This window comes from Staurois parvus, unplaced genomic scaffold (genome assembly GCF_062004578.1).
Source record: "Staurois parvus isolate SC_StPar_1 unplaced genomic scaffold, SC_StPar_1.0 ptg000153l, whole genome shotgun sequence".
Taxonomy (NCBI): Eukaryota; Metazoa; Chordata; class Amphibia; order Anura; family Ranidae; genus Staurois; species Staurois parvus.
The window spans coordinates 24,668,423-24,681,883 of NW_028317949.1; the positions used below are offsets into that span (position 1 = coordinate 24,668,423).

Below are 13,461 nucleotides of genomic sequence, written 5' to 3' on the forward strand. Positions count from 1 at the left end.
CTAGCCAACATCAAAATCTGAACTATTAGCTTTGGATTGGCTGACCATTTAACACAAAATGTCAGTACTGAACATTGGTGTTTGGCCCCTCGAAGGTTCTGGTCTCACCGGCATTGAGAAAAGTCCACAGTATGTATTTCAGGTGTTTATATTCTTGGAGAAGAAAGAATGTAAGAAATGTAATGCTCAGGAGCACACATCAAGGCATTTGGCACACTTTGTACTAAACTACACTGTGTTTGTGCACTTTAACTCTGTGTTCTCCTTATACCTCTCCCAGGCAGGTCCAGCTGCTGAATAACACCGAGCTGGAAAACACAAGTCTTACATCAATTTTTTGTATTACATTGTGCCTCCCCCCCCAAAAAAAAGTGCAGTTGTTAGAATAGTGCAATAGGCCTTTTTTCACACAGAGCATACATAACTGTACAAAGAAAAACAAACAGAAGGCGCACCGGCCTAGTGCATTATCGTAAAAACATTTATTGGAAGGATAAAAAGTATCGTACTCACAATAAGCAAACAGGTCAAAGGCACATCACACTACACAGCGGTGTCCAATCCACATTGCATACGTCCAAAGAAATGGAACCCTGGACTTCCAACAGGCTAACGTGTTTTGAGGTCTCAACCTCTTCTACCTTTTTTACGATAAAGCATTAGGCCGATGCAACCTCTTTTTTTCTTTGTATCCAGTGACATTGGACTACCCCGATCCATTGAGGGCAGCAAGGAGTGTACTTTCTAGGATATCTGTGATGTTACCATAACCCTACCCGAGTCCATCCCGAGTACAGGAGTACAGAGTTTGCTGTGTTTTCATACATAGCTGTACGCCTGGTGAGGGCCATGTTTACTCATATGAGGGTGCGCAAGTGTTTCATGCAACCCAGTGTAGTCATTCCCAGTGTAGGTGGTCAAAATGCAACGGCTGCACAAACACACGGACACAGCCCCTGCTCCTGATGTGACATCTGTGAGGGTGCGCAGACCTGAACGTATGCATCCCTATTTGGGTAAACATGGCCCTCACACCACTTATGCCTTGATACACCCTCTGTGAAAAAGGCCTTAGGTGCAAAAAAAAAAAAAAAATCAAATCCTGGCACTAAAACAGCAATGTACCTCGTAAAAACATAACCTAGTGCAGCTTTTAACAGACTATAAGGTTATAATTAGCAGTATGCAGATCCGCTGCTACCTAGCATTGGCATTTCTTTTGAACTGGAATGCAAACAAAGCCCACAAGTGAATATGTAGGAGAAGAAAAAAAAAAAAAAAAAAAACACTGGGAGGAAGACAGACTGGTCACATGATTTGTTAAAGTCATGTAGTTGGCCTCTCTACCAGTCATGGAGTTTTGTCAGCAGCATCATGAAGAATGTGCAAGGTGGTACACCATTAGGCTCCATGTACAAGGGACGTTTGAAAAACGCTTCTGAACGATGGAAACTGATTGCTGGAAAATGTAGGTTAAAAAAATGTTTGTTTAGCCGCGTTTGCATATCGCATTTATGCGCATTTGCGTTTAGAAGCGTTTTTTAAAGATAACCTCAGGAGACCTTCCAAAATGCCCAGAATGTACTGAAAAACAGTAAAAAATTAACTATTTCAGACATTTTGAGAGAAATAGAGAGCAGAAGCAGAGAGAGCAGTATTTGTTGAGATTAGCTGTCTCTTTTTTTTTTTATGCGGTGTTTGGCTGTGTTCCAGCTCATTTCTGTGCGGAAATTATTGCAGCAGTGTCTAACGTTTTCTTTCATGCGAAACCTCAAAGTATGGTGTACCAGGTCCATTTGCGTACCGGGAAAACACTTTGCATGCATTTTTCATGATGAAAAAAGGCTCTGGACAGCATCTGGAAATGGAAGAGTTAAAAAAATTTTCCAAACACTTATAAATGCAGTTAGCCGCATTTATAATCGTTTGGCGTTTCAAACGCTGATAAAATCTACTCCTGAACGCAAGTTTGGTGTGTTCAAAAAAACAACTGTAAACTCAAAAGCCTGTAAACAACGATGTGTACATGAACACATAGGACGGCATTGGGGAGAGTTCAGGGGCTGCTGAAAAAAATGCAGAAAAGCTCCTAAACGTGAGTTTATCAGCTGCAGTGTACATGGAGCCTTAGATCCGCATGGTGATCTCTGCAGTAGTGTGCAGTAAACACTGCAGTGTCCAGCAAAGAGCAGATATCTTTTTTCCCTTCAGATAGTGCAGTGTTTTGTATTTTACATACTACTTTACACTAATTTGAATTTATACTGTTTTTGTCCACACCAATGTTGCATCCCCCATTCTCCTGTATGCGTCTTCCAGACAGACCCAACTGTTGCATGATACTGAGCTTGACAAAATGAGAGCTGAATGTACCTGAACAAAAACATTTACGTGTACAAACCCTAACCTTATTACTCTAGCCCAGGGTTTCTCAACTAGGGTTCCTCCAGAGGTTGCTGGGGGTTCCTTTCTGCCTCTCAGATAAATTCCCACTGACACCATTGATCTTTTTAGCTATCTGTAAGAGGATAATTCTTCCCAATGACCACAAGTGTAAGGAGCATTCTTCCCACTGACCAGGGGCGGACTGACAACTCATGGTGCCCCCGAGCAATTGGGGATCATGAGGTCCCTGTGTCCTTGCCCACACTCAAAACACACCCAAAAAAGCCTATAAAAAAAAAAAAAAAAAAGTACCAGGGGCATTTTATGGGGCCCCCTACTGGGGCAGTGCCCGAGTGCTCGAATGGTCAGTACGCCCCTGCCACTGACCATCACACTAGTGTATCATGAGTTGTAGATATAGTCATTTTTAGCAGTGGTTCCCGGAGACCCAAAAGTTATCTCAAGGGTTCATCTGTGTCGAAAAGGTTGAGAAAGGCTGCTCTAGCCAAAAGTCCATAAGATCCTCATTGTTCTGGCCATGCTACACGTTTCCCTGTGTGTAACTCGACATGCAGCTAAACTCTACTATTCTGAAATCAGCCAGACTGAAGGTAATCTTGAAGCTTTATTAACAGAACAGGGTGGGTGAAACTATTAAGAAAATCAGATGAGAAATACATACAATAAATGTAAGAACATACAGAAAACACAATGAACAGTTAGGCTATAGATGGTGATAAGGGATTCTCACCAGCAATGCTGCCTATAGGGGATGTAAAGGGATGTAAGTTTTAGTCCAATATGTGCTCTCATAGCTCTTTCCTTTCTCTCAGAATTATGCACATTTTTATTAACTCCTCTAAAGTCTCTAGTTTCAGTAACACAGTAAATGTAGTACTGGATCTATCTAGTGGTCAAATGTAATATTGCAGGCAGGACAGGCATAATGTATTCCCCTGCTGGAGGCAGAATACTCATGGTGAATTTAACTTAGAATTTATGCTGCATTTATAACTTTTACATAAAAGACTATTTAATCTTTTAGTATTTTTTTTGTTTTTTGAGTTTTTATTTAACCGCTTGGTAACCATGCTGTAGCTGAATGACTACAGCGCGGTTACCCAGATCTGGGAGGACATCATATGACGTCCTCCCAGAACACACCCACCCGGCAATCTTCATGATTGCGGTGACCTGTGGACAAAGCTGATCACATGATAAGGTAAAAGGCCAATCACAGCGGCCTTTTACCACATGATCAGCTGTGTCCAATGACACAGCAGATCATGGAGTAAATACAGTTGCTGGCTATCTGCAGCACTTTCCTTACGCTGTCACAGTGTGAAGGAAAGTACTGCCGATAACCGGCAACTGTCACAGAGCAGATCGGCACTGATGATCAGTGCCCTGCAGTGCCGCCCACCAGTGCCCAGCAGTGCTACCCATCAGTGCCTCCCAGCAGTTGCGCCCATCAGTGCCATCAGTCAGTGCTGTCAGTCAGTGCCGTCAGTCAGCACCACCTGTCAATGTCGCCCATCAGTGCCCAACAGTGCCACCAATCAGTGCCCATCAGTGCCGCCTATCAGTGACCATCATTGCTGCATATCAGTGAAGCATCATCAGTGCCTCCTCATCATTGCCCACCAGTGCCGCCTCATCAGTGCAGCCTATTAGTGCCCATCAGTGCAGCCTCATCAACGCACATCACTGAAGGAGAAAATTTACCGGTTTGCTAAATTTTGTAATAGAAACAAAGAAAAACTTTTTTTAAAAATGTTCTGCTCTTTTTTGTTTATAGTGCAAAAAATAAAAAACCCAGTGGCAATTAAATACCACCAAAAAAAAGCTATTTGTGTGTGAAAAAAATTATAAAAATTTAATATGGGTACAATGTTGCATGACCATGCAATTTTCAAAGTGCGACAGTGCTGAAAGCTGAAAATTGGCCTGGGCACGAAGGGGGTATAAGTACCCAGTACGCAAGTGGTTAAACACATGATAAGAAAAGTTGTACAATAGCTTACATGTATATAATGAGTATTGAAAACTCCTTTCTGCTGGTAATTTGTAGTTAACCATCCATAACTAGCTCTATTGGAATAATCAGTCCTGTGAATCAGCTAATCTGGAAATGAGTTATTAGAGATTTTGTAAGGCTATTTTGTTAAGGGATTGCCATTTTGTCACTTTAGCCAAAGCCCTTTTAGTAAAATGAAATTGGCAGGATTATAACCCTTCAGTTTTTTTTTGGCTGTGTCCCATTGGAGAGATTTCCCTTCACTTCCTGTCCCATAGCCACAACAGGAAGTGAGAGGAAATCCCTCCAAAGTAAGAAAAATTCCTCATTAATCACCAGGGTCAATTACCCTTTTATTCCCCCTCTTAAAATTTGGGATTTTCTTACACTTTGACTCTAGGTGATAACAGTAACCAGGATAAATAGAAAGGGTGAATCCCTCTAACAGACACAGTAAAAACCCGGCAGGTGTTCTAATCCCTCTACACTCTGTCAAAAGTTGTACCTTTAGCCCTGTTCACATCAATGCGGCTTTAAAGTTGCGTGACTTTGACAGCTGACTATTCTGAGCAACTTTGTTGTGGCTTGCTGCCACTCAATGGGACTTTATTAACAGATATCAAAGAAAGTCGCAATGAAGTTGTACAAAAATAGTGCAGGAACCTTTTTCTGAATCACACCGATGAGAACAGTGCCATTGTCAGTAATGGGATGTGACTTGTCATGAGACCTAGAACCTGAAAGTCATATGACAAGTCACACTGGTGTAAACCAGGGCTTATTTATACTTTAAATGAAAGTAAAAATTGGTATGAAGTGGAATTTTTGCTTGCATGTGAACATATGAATTGAACTCAGCACAACTTCATGTCATTTACTAAGCTAAGTGCAAAATTTGCAAGTAAACATGCTCTATTCCTTTAAAGTGTTACTAAAATCCTGCATTCATTATATCTGGTCTCCCACAGTATTATAAAAACTGATAAATACCTTTTTTCATCAGCATTGTACAGCAGTCTTGTGACTTCTATCAGCGTCCAGCTGAGCACTGGTTAAAGCTTGTAAGAGTTTTCATTCTGCTCTGACTGTCCTATGAGGCTGTCTAACTCCTGACCCTCTGTCTGGACAGTGCTTATTGGCCCTGTGTCAATCACATGCATCCTCCCAAAGAAAAAAAAATAACTCTGTAGCAATACACACTAAACTGAGCATGTGCAGAGTGATACCTAGAGCTCTGTACTATCAGCAGATGGATTGGGGATGGTAGAAGGGGAGGATCAGAGATCAAAAAAGCCTTTGAGAAGTAACCCCTTAGGTTCCACAGTGAGTATAACAAGAATGCTTTATCGCATATACAGACTGATTTTACTGTTGTGGGTTTAGTAACTCCTTAAGGCCTTGTGCACACTTGGTGTTTGCTTTTTTCCCTCTGTATGCCAAAGTTCTTGTCAGGAGAAAAAGTTGTTTAACAAAGCCATGTATACGTGCGTTTAGGTGAATCAAGCATTTGGGCGTCAATGGATCCCATTGGCCATGTGTTTATTTATTCTGGCCAGTGGAATGCTTTAACGTTCAAAGATGCCTAAACTTGTTTAGGGTCGTCAAGCATTTTTTCTGCTCTTTAGCTCCTCTTCTGAACCTGCCGGTGATTTTTTTCAAGACTGTAAACACCTATATGTGTATGGACACAAAGGCTAACAGAGGTTCTTTTACAGACTGCAAAAAAAAATTCAAAAGTCCTGTGTGCATGGAGCCTAATGGTCTAGAGGGATTTTAATTGTTTCCTTTGTGGGTGCTCCTCTCCTTGGCAAATCACAGAAGTATACAGATCTGGGATGATATTAGGGAAAAAAAAATTTACAAAGAAAAAATAGGCTCTTTACCCTGATCGGTGATGCACTATGTCCAAGGCACACAGCTCACCACTGTTCGCTGCCCTGCAAGCCACCGGGGGGCATGGACGAGTGGCATGACCAGGAGGATATCATCTGATGTCCACCTGGAGGGATGAAAGCACCCCCCCCAGCTGTCAATCTGCTATTGGCCGGACAGGAACCAGTTAGCCTGGGTTCACACTGATGCGGTGGGGCACATCGTATGTGATTCGCACAGGAACTGCACTGCATTCCTGTGCAAATCACATGCAATTTCTGTGCGGTGCAATTTGAGCCATACATTTTGTATAGCTCAGATCGCACCACATCAAAATAGTGCCATCAAAATAGTATAGAACCCTTTTTTTGTTCGCACTAGAATCGGATAGCTTGGCTATTCACACCCATGTGATCCGATTCTGCAAATCGCACCACATTTTGCGAACCGACTTCGGGGTGTCATCAACTTAACATACACACCCACAGCGGTTCGCATGAACGGGGTACAATCATGATGTGGTGCAGAAATCGCACAGAAACTGGTGCAAATTCCGTACCACATCAGTGTGAACCCGGGCCTAATGGTCGCATGTAATTTTAGGCCTCAACATAATGGTATCTATTTACTTAATCTCTTTTTTTATATTTTACAGAAAACAGAGATGCAGTTGTGTTTTTATATACTAAAAATTAATTTAAATGCATTTTCTACTGAAAATATAGATTTGATAAACATCTGCGGTAATATCATGTGGCTGCAACTAGCAACATTTTATTCTCAGGAATCTCTGCTTTTAAAAAATATATATTGGATACAATATCTAAAACTTTTTGGATAGGGTAAGGCCATATCCAAATATGGCGTCCAACCGGAAGTGCGTCACCGGAAATGTGTACCGGCGCGTTGCGGCACGCTATCACATGACTTCCTCAGGGTATGATACCCTGAGAAAGTCACGTGATAGCGTGACGCAACGTGTCGGTATGCTATTTCCGACGACGCACTTCCGGTTGGACGCCATACTGGATATTCTGAAAAAGTGGTGAAAAAGCGATTTTATCTATCATTGAAGGTGAGTGGGCATTTTTATCTTCTATTACCTATTGTTTCAATAAACAAATTGCGCTATGGAGGATGTCTTTGCTTATGTTTCTAATAACATGGTCCTGATGGGAATATGACCTGAGAGTGATAATGGGAAGGATCTTAAAACAACATCTCTGCCAGGACGAGTTCCATTTCCTGGGATTGTGGTGTGATCCATAAGGCAAGCTGGCCCTTGTGGTCAATGCTTGGAGGTGAGGGGGCATTTCTGCCATTTAGGATTCCTGTCTTCTGAGTGAAGACCACCTTATCACGCGCACCAGTGTGTTGGCTTGCAGTTATTAGTCTCTGTGTTTTTGGACATTTATACTGATTTATGCATGTGCATATATGAGCGTTCACTTTCATTTATTCACAACTGCCACTGGTCACATTGATTTGTGTCCTCCACCCCCCGAGGGGTCACATATTATTCACTATTAGTCCCCTATGTGGACAGGGGGGAGGTTGAGTTTTTTTTTTCCGTCAGGGAAAAAGGGTCCACGCTCCTTCGTTACAGGTTCTACCTGTTTCACTTTAGTTGCACTTTATTAGATCCAATTGGATCAGTATATTCAGTGGTATATTATTTAGTTTTTATATATGATGTGATTACCATTTTATGTTTTTTATATATGTCGCCATTTTCTGTCTTATGACATGGTTTCTGGTAGCGCTTCACCATTTATCACATTATTGCCATTTACCTATTGAAGTCAGGTCAGGTGATAGCAGCTTCATTGTAGGTATTCATTCAAGTGCAGAAGGTTTTGCTTTTTATTATAACCTGGGTAAGATTTATTTTTGCCATATATGTCCCATTGGGGAGATTTCCCTTCACTTCCTATCCCATAGTCAAAACAGGAAGTGAGAGGAAATGCCTCCAAAGTGAGAGAATCTCGAGGTGCCATGTGGGTCATTTACTTTTGGAGATAATGGTAAACATGACAAATGAAAGGTGTTCTAATCCTTCTCCACTCCAAAGCTTAAAAAAAAAAAAAAAAAAGAAAAAAAAAAAAAAAGAAAAAGGTTTTGCCTTTAGTTTTTAATAAAAAAAAAATCTTGCATCTTAGCATGTGTGTGAAAAAAAATGGCTTGGGCAACAAAAAGGTAAATAGCTGGGTGACAAGGCTTTATACCGCATGCAACGTTCAGCATTCTGACTGTAGTTAGCCATTGTTTTCTTGGAGCACCTACTTGGAGTTTGATCGCTGTTTCTTCTGCATCACAAATCTTAAGAACCTTATGTTGTATATATTCAATACTATAGAAACCTATGTACATACAATATAATAATAATAAAAAAATACTGATCATTCAGATCTCCGATTCTTCACAAACCCCTTTTTGTGAACTTTAGTAAATAACACTGTAAAAACAGTAATAATGCCAAAATGATTTAAACAATACATTAATCATCCTCTAGGTACTGTGCATGATTTTATTTCTGAATCAGATTATTAGAAGTACATTTTGAAAGTTTTTCTTGGTTTCGTGTGCACATCACGTCATAAAGGTGTGCTTGTATCATAACACAGGTGTGTTTCGTTTGAAATTCACTCCAAATACGTTTTTTTTTTATCATTGCAGTAGCTTAGACTGAACATTTTCTACTTTTTTGACAACATATGTCAACTAGAATTTCTACCCTTAAGAAAAATGCAGTTTACAGTATAAGTATTTCATATTTGCATGCCGTAGTTTCATAGCTGGCCATGCAGTTTAGTAAAAAATTCACTAGGTGGAAACTATAAAACTGTTGTTGTCACCCAGGTTTCCTTGGATATGTAGAAACTGAGAAACACAAAAGTTATATTTCCTGACTTCTAAATTCTGATAATTTATGAAATTGTATTTTCCAATCTGTACGATAACTTACCTTCCTTAGTACAGGGTCTTATCCAGGACAGTAATGAAATCTGTTTCCTTATCAGCCTGAAGTCTCAATGCACAAGGAGAAGAGTTTCAGGAGAACAGGTGGGACAGGTCTGGCCAGTGCTACTCAGGAGGAGGTTGGATCTGGCTCGTTTACTATTACAAACGAGACTTGAGCACCACCTATAATACACCTTGTTTCTGACACAGGTATGCTTAGGAAAGGTTATCGCACAGTCTAGACTTATCTAGCCAGAGATATCAGTCTAATGCTACGCACACACAGTCACATTATGTCTAAAATTTGAGGATCTTTTTGATTCGATCTTACGTGAATAGTTTATTAACACCCTGGTTCAAGCCCGATTTTGAAATCAAAGTAGGATGACATGCCGATTTCAGGTGCGATTTGCAAGACATCTGACACAGATGTCTATGCAAATCGCACCAAAAGTAGTGCATGTACTACTTTAGAAATTGGTGCGGCTCTGATCAAGTCCGAACTGCATCGATATGACCGCTGGAATTGCAGACAATAGGGTGTGACTTGGCATACGATTTGCAAGTCGCATGGCATGCAAATCACATGCCAAGTCGTACCCAGTGTGACTGGGATGTAATGGTGACCAAACACTATACAATATGGTTGTACAATTTTCCTTAACCTCTTCGTGCCGGCCGCACGCACGCAAATGTGAGGCCTCCTGGTGTCTGAGCCTTGACGCCGAGCGGCCGCACATTTGCGTGCAATTAAGAAAAACATATGTGCTGAGAGCACACTCCCAGCACACATGTCCGGTACTCATGGAAAGGTCCCGGTCTCCTCTTTCGATCGGGACCTTTCCCAATCACGTGACAGCGAATCACAACGGTCACATGACCCTAAAACCCCTCCCCGCCTCTCGGCTTCTGAAACCCTTAAAGGGCCAGGAGGCGCCGGCACCAAGGGGTTAAAGTGGTAGTAAACTCATTTTTTTAACTTTTACCTACAGGCAAGCTTATATTAAAGCTTACCTGTAAGTAAAATGAATATCTCCTAACAGTACAGAGCAGCTGCACATTTCATTTGCTCTTCTCTATGTTCTTCTCTGCTCTCTATGAAAGCAGCAGCCATGCCTACAAGATATTGGAGCATTCTGTAGTTGCAATGTCCTAAAGAGTTTATATTGTTGCAGCCAGATGCTGGCTATATCATTATGCTATTCATTTGCATATGAGACTATGGTTAATAATTTTCCCCCCTAGTGCCCAGTACTGGGACTGCAACATTACTTCCTGTTAGTAGAGTGGAATGAGTTTACTTGACAGTAGAGGATCTTGGGACCTGTAGTCCTATAGCCAATACATCCCGTATTACTCAGTGCTGATTGTACTACAACTACCAGAGAGCTGGGGAATTTGGAGGATGCTAGGAAAGCAGATATATTCTACAGCAAGGGACTGGCTCACTCACATGGCATGGGATTCAGAGCAGAACATAGGGTGAATGCCATTTTCCTCCAGAGACAGAATGCTGGCCTACTGCTGTGGGATTCTGCACATCAGTTCAGCACAGCGGTGATGCCAGTTGCCACACTGCATCAGCTTCTCTGCATCAGGACTGCCGCCATCCGGTTTTCACACAGACATCTCTGGCACACTGACAGGTGGTAACTCTGTATAAAATCAATAAGTGCAGCGCTAAAAAATTATTCTAAAAGAGTGATAATCGTGATGAAATAAATAAATGAATGAATAAATGAATGCAAAATGTTAAGTCCTTCATTATGATAAGAAACACAATATATTGCGTACAACTAAAAAAGTCAATAAACAGAAAATAGTTCATATAATGGTGAAAATCTGACACTAGTCAGAAAGTGGTGCTTCGTGAAGATCCTGTTGCCCAAGTGATATCAGAAGAATTTCATGTGATTATACTCCATTACATTCCTGCAGGAGATATGGTAAAAAATGCGCACTCACTAGATGCGCATAATGAATACGCAATTAGTAGAATTATATGATGGTTGTAAGACCTGCCAGAACCGCCTTTTAAAGTGGACCAAGTGTGCAGCATGGAGAGAGACTCCCTCCTCTGGACCTGGGACTGCCCTGCAGCCGTTCTCCGGATAGGGTCCTGAAAGTTATTTAGCTCAATGGAGAGCCAAGAAAGAGGTTGCCCATAGTGTAGTAATTAAATATTTATTATGGTAAAAACACATTATCATCCACGTGGAGAAATCATCAAAAAAGCAGAGCTGCAAAGCAAAACACTGACCAGCCACTTTCTAAGATGGCCGCCGAACCTTCGTGAGGCCCCGGCGGTGTGACGTCACAGCATACGGTTCCTCCTTTACGCGTTTCATGTGCACGCATGTTATCAAAAGGGGCGTGCCTGTAATGCCGGACGTCAATGGAAAGCCTTATATAGCCCACGTACATGTGCGGGCGCCATTTTCTTGAAGACCGAAGACCAACGATCTAATTTATACATACACCAACATCCTTAATTACAGTGTAAGTTTGCAATGTCCCCAGGAACTTTCAATTATATAAAACTGGATGAGTGCAACATTAATCAGGCGATATTTAATTAAATAGACAGCAATATAATTGGGAACAAAGTTTACTGGAAAAAATCACTATAATAAAAATTATATATACATTATCAAATTACTCCCAGTGTCTGCAATTAGTACACTGGGTTCAGCCATATTATTGTAGTCGCCAGATCCTTATATATACTGTTATCTAACTATATTCATAATTTTCATGTTCAAAGAGACTAATCAATGTTATAATTGGGGAACATTTATCTTATTATGGTCAAGGATGGTGATCCATATAAAAATTACTAAAGAATTAACTCTGCAAAAGGTAACTCTGCACTTCCCTACAAACAGCCAAGAGCCTGGGCATGAACTCTCATTCCTAGGGGGCTGTGCCCTAGATAATAAATTGGTGCATTTCGTAATTTTTTTATTTCTCATGGTAATTGTGCAGCAGTTTTTCAACCGCAATATTTTGGGAAAAAATACACTTTCTTGAATTAGTGCCAGGATTTGTGTTTGTGTCAAGGTCAGGGTCAAAGGTCAAGGTCAGTATATTTTTGGTAGGATTTTTTTTCTCAATTAGTATCAGTATCAGTTAGTGTCAGTGTGTTTTAGGTAGGAAAAAAAATTGCAAAATGAGCACTATTGTTTCTGGGCTGTACTACAGGTACAAATAACATACAAATGTGGTTTCGCTATGATTATCAGGAGCTTGAGAATTTATTTTGGGCTGTTCTTTGGTGGTAGGTTATGGTATTACCAAGAAATATACAGCTAAATTTAAAAATTACTATTTTGGACCAGGTTTCCTTTGATAATAAAAGAAATCAGGAGATATCTATTACCATTCTCCACCAAATGAAAGCACAATTTGTCCTGCAAAAACGCGGTATAATACTCCTGGATGTACAAAGTAGTTGTGATGGTATGTACGGTTTTCCTAACACATGTCAAAGTGGCAAAATTGTGCTTAGGCATTATGATTTGTTTTACCATCAGGCATGAAGGGGTTCAACTATTGTAGTATTTATTTATTTATTACAGGTGCTTATATAGCGCCTTCAATTTATGCAGCGCTTAACATATATATATATATTGTACATTCACATCAGTCCCTAACCCTCAAGGTGTGTACACTCTAAAGTCCCTAACTCACATTCGTACATACACACCAGGGCCAATTTAGACAGGCTCTAATTAACCTACCAGCATGTCTTTGGAGTGTGGGAAGAAACTGGAGTACCTGAAGGAAACCCACGCAGGCACAGGGAAAACACGCCAACTCCAGGCAGGTAGTGCCATGGTCGGGATTTGAACTGATGACCCTAGCACTGCCAGGCGGAAGTGCTAACCATTTACCCACCGTGCTGCCCACTGCGTGTATTTGCATAAATATTTCCCCCTCAGCCCAGGTGTGTTAGAGTGCATGGTGCTACTTGCAGAGTCATGGGCACAGGAAACTGGACTAGGGGAAACAGAGGCTCCTTCGGGGGTAAGCCCTACAGATGCCATTGCTTTTGCTGTGTATATGGAACTTTGTCACCTTGAACATCCAGGGAATTATGTAATGATGTTATTTATAGACTATAGTTCAGCCTTTATTACTAATATCCCAGCTATGTTATTTGGTAACTTAGCTAATCTTCCCCTTTCCATTTATTCTTGGATAAAGGATACATTTTCTCTTTAACT

General features: G+C 40.9%; 1 protein-coding gene across 2 annotated transcripts in view; it reads right to left on the reverse strand.

The window, feature by feature from the left end:
* Nucleotides 1-9,355, reverse strand: part of LOC149463752 (MARVEL domain-containing protein 3-like) — a 54,856-nt gene extending 45,501 nt beyond the window's left edge. For both annotated transcript variants that reach the window (XM_089674869.1, XM_089674868.1), the window contains exon 1: nt 9,240-9,355. The gene's annotated coding sequence lies outside the window, so the exon portion shown is untranslated. The remainder of the gene's footprint in view (nt 1-9,239) is intronic.
* Nucleotides 9,356-13,461: the final 4,106 nt, after the last annotated feature.